The following is a 4,090-nucleotide window of genomic DNA, read 5'->3' as shown; positions in this document are numbered from 1 at the left end:
TCTTGTTACCCAGGCTGGAGTGCAATGGCGCGATCTCGGCTCACCGCAACCTCCGCCTCCTGGGTTCAGGCAATTCTCCTGCCTCAGCCTCCTGAGTAGCTGGCATTACAGGCACACGCCACCATGCCCAGCTGAATTTTTGTATTTGTAGTAGAGACGGGGTTTCACCATGTTGACCAGGATGGTCTCGATCTCTTTACCTCGTGATCCACCCGCCTCGGCCTCCCAAAGTGCTGGGATTACAGGCTTGAGCCACCGCGCCCGGCCACTAAAATTTACTTTCTAGTTAAAGAGTAAGTGTGCTAATAAGTTTGTTAAGCCCTATCCTATGTAGCTGTTAGATAGGCCATGCTTACAGGCATGCAGTACATTCAATGTCAGTGTACTTTAACCAAGATATCTGTGCTGGACGTGCTCACAGGGATGTCCCAGCTCTCCACTGCTGTTTAGAAAAGGTTTTTTTCGGCTGGAGGCGGCGGCTCACGCCTGTAATCCAAGCACTTTGGAAGCCAAGGCGGGCAGATCACCTGAGGTCGGGAGTTCAAGACCAGCCTGACCAACATGGTGAAACCCTGTTATAAAAAAAAAGAAAAGTTTTCTTTTCTTTTTTTTTTTTTTTTAATTTTGTTTACTTATTTTTTTAAAGATGAGGTTTCACCATGATGGCCAGGCTGGTCTTGAACTCCTGACCTCAGGTGATCCGTCCACCTCGGCCTCCCAAAGCGCTAGAATTACAGGCGTGAGCCACCGCGCCGGGCCAGAAAAGTTTTAAATTATTAGCCAATAGGGTTTTAGTTTAGATTGTGAGGTCTGGCTCCAGCCAATAGAGATCAGACACAGCAGTAAGGACGACCCCAAATGCATAATGGATAAATTTGTGGATTCTCCTTTGTTCATTATACTTTCATGGCATGACGGCTAGTGAGGGTACCCTTCATGCAGTCCAGGAAGTAAAAATTGCATTGCTGAAAGATCCTTTGTCTCAGTGCTAATTTTTCTTTGTGGCACCGAGCATCTATTTCCAACATCAGTGAAGTTGAGAATCTCTCCATATATTTTTCTGCCATTTAGAGTTTGTCTTCTGTGAATTGCTGATTAATATCTTTTGTTCTTTCTCTCTTTTTTTTCTTCTTTTTTTTTTTAAGACAAAGGCTTACTCTGTTGCCTAAGCTGGAGTGCAGTGGCACGACCTCAGCTCACTGCAACCTCTGCCTCCTAAGTTCAAGCGATTCTCCTGCCTCAGCTTCCCGAGTAGCTGGGATTACAGGCATGGACAATCACACCTGAATAATTTTTTGTATTTTTAGTACAGACGAGGTTTCACTATGTTGGCCAGGCTGGTCTCAAGCTCCTGACTTCAGGTGATCCACCCGCCTCGGACTCCCAAAGTGCTGGGATTACAGGCATGAGCCACCATGCCTGGTTGGGACTTAGAGATACTAAAAAATCTATATTTTTGACTTTTCTATTATTAGTTTTTATTGGACAGTATGCAAACATTTACGTTTCTTATATGTTAATATAAAAACCAGGCAGCAAAATTCCAGGCTGTTAAGAACTATAACATCCATTTCTCTTTTTACTGTAATATTGGAGGATGTGAACTCAATACTGGTGGCTGAATGCTTTTATGCCAAGAGAGACATTCCTTGACTTGATAGAGCTTATGGTCTTAGTGGGAAAAGCAGACATTAAAGCATGTTAAGGCTTATGAGTTATATGAAACTGACAATACTGTGTTCTCTGAAAGCCTGAGAAAGAGGACTGAGGAGTCTCACACTTCAAATGAGACATTGAAGAAGTCTAGAGATATACAACAGCCACACCCAAGTCTATAAACAAATAGGGATATTTCAATTATTTGCTTAACTTTGCATAAGAATATGAAAAGTAGGCCAGGTGTGTTGGGGGGCATGTTAGGGTGGCTCACACGTGTAATCCTAGTACTTTGGGAGATCTGGGGGGGGGGGGTGGATCATGAGGTCAGGCGTTCGAGACCAGCCTGGCCAACATGGTGAAATCCTGTCTCTACTAAAAATACAAAAAAAAAAAAAAAAAAAAAAAAAGAATTAGCTAGGCATGGTGGCAGGCACCTGTAATCCCAGCTACTTGGGAGGCTGAGGCAGGAGGATTGTTTGAATCAGGGAGGCGGAGGTTGCAGTGAGCCGAGACCACACCATTGCACTCCAGTCTGAACGACAGAGCAAGACTGTCTCAAAAAAAAAAAAAAAAGAAAGGAAGAAATAAAAAGAAAAGCAGTGTTTAGCTAGCACTTTGGGAGATTGAAGTGGGAGAATCACGAGGTCATGCGTTCGAGACAAACCTGGCCAATATGATGAAACCCTGTCTCTACTAAAATTACATAAATCAGCTGGGTGTGGTGGCCCTTGCCTGTAGTCCCAGCTAGTTAGGAGGCTGAAACAGAAGAATCACTTGAACCCTGGAGGAAGAGGTTGCAGTGAGTGGAGATCTTGCTCTGTTGTCCAGGCTGGAGTGCAGTGGCAAGATCTCAGCTCACTACAACCTCCACCTCCCAGGCTCAAGTGATTCTCTTGCCTCAGCTTCCCTAGTAGTTGGGATTATAGGTGCTGGATAATTTTTCTTTGTATTTTTAGTAGAGATGGATTTCGCCATGTAGTCCAGGCTGGTCTCGAACTCCTCACCTCAGGTGATCAGTTCATCCAACTTGGCCCCCCGAAGTGTTGAGATTACAGTCCTGAGCCACTGAGCCCGGCCAATTTTTAAATTAAATCCTTCCTCTAATAAAAAAAAAAAAAAAAAAAGAACAACAAAAAAACAAAAAAGAGAAAAAAACAACAAAAAAAGAAAATAAATAAATAAATCCTCCCTCTAAAATAACCATTGGACTTTGGGGTTCTTTTGTTTCCAATCAAGATATATACAAAAATAACTTTTTATGAATAAGAGTTTTCTTTATTTAGTCCTAGCCTCCTTCCCCACCCCACCCTTATGGTAAGTAGGACAGGCTAGCAGGCCTGGAATTAATGGATCAAAGGGTCTGGTCATTTTATGGTTTGTGCTAAACACTAACCCATATTGTTTTCAGAAACAGTGATTCGGGCCGGGCGCGGTGGCTCAAGCCTGTAATCCCAGCACTTTGGGAGGCCGAGGCGGGTGGATCACGAGGTCAAAAGATCGAGACCATCCTGGTCAACACGGTGAAACCCCGTCTCTACTAAAAATACAAAAAATTAGCTGGGCATGGTGGTGCGTGCCTGTAATCCCAACTACTCAGGAGGCTGAGGCAGGAGAATTGCCTGAACCCAGGAGGCGGAGGTTGCGGTGAGCCGAGATCGCGCCATTGCACTCCAGCCTGGGTAACATGAGTGATACGCCGTATAAACAAACAAAAAAAAAAAAAAGAAACAGTGATTCGGCCGGGAGCGGTGCTCACGCCTGTAATCCTAGCACTTTGGGAGGCCAAGGTGGTGGATCACCTGAGGTCAGGAGTTCAAGACCAGCCTGGCCATCATGATGAAACCGCATCTTTATAAAAAATAAAAAACAAAAAAAGGAAACAGTGATTTATACCATCTCAACTGAGAGAGCTAGCTTTTGGCCTCTCCCTGGCAACAAAGGGCATAATTTAAAACACATTTTAATGGGGAAAAAAATCCTTGTGACGCTCAGTGTTGACTTCTAGTGTGATTAGAACACTTCTGTTTGTATTATTTTCACCGTACTGCACCCATCGATCTACATGCAGATTGGCTTTTTTTTTTTTGAGAAAAAAGAGACTGGAGTGCAAATGGTGCAATCTCAGCTCACTGCAACCTCTGCCTCCTGCGTTCAAGCCATTCTTTTGCCTCAGCTTCTCAAGTAGCTGGGATTACAGGCACCAGCCACCATGCCTGGTTAATTTTTTTTTTTTTTTTTTTTAGTAGAGACAGGCTTTCTCCATGTTGGTCAGGCTGGTCTTGAACCCCTGACCTCAAGTGATCCACCTGCCTCGGCTTCCCAAAGTGCTGAATTGCTTGAACCTGGGAGGCGGTGGTTGTGGTGGGTTGAGATCATGAATTGCACTCCAGCCTGGACAACAAGAGTAAAACTCTGTCTCAAAAAAAAAAAA

Source organism: Sapajus apella, unplaced genomic scaffold (assembly GCF_009761245.1).
Source record: "Sapajus apella isolate SASKATOON/1434 unplaced genomic scaffold, GSC_monkey_1.0 scaffold36, whole genome shotgun sequence".
Classification (NCBI taxonomy): domain Eukaryota; kingdom Metazoa; phylum Chordata; class Mammalia; order Primates; family Cebidae; genus Sapajus; species Sapajus apella.
This window is presented reverse-complemented; position numbering follows the sequence as displayed.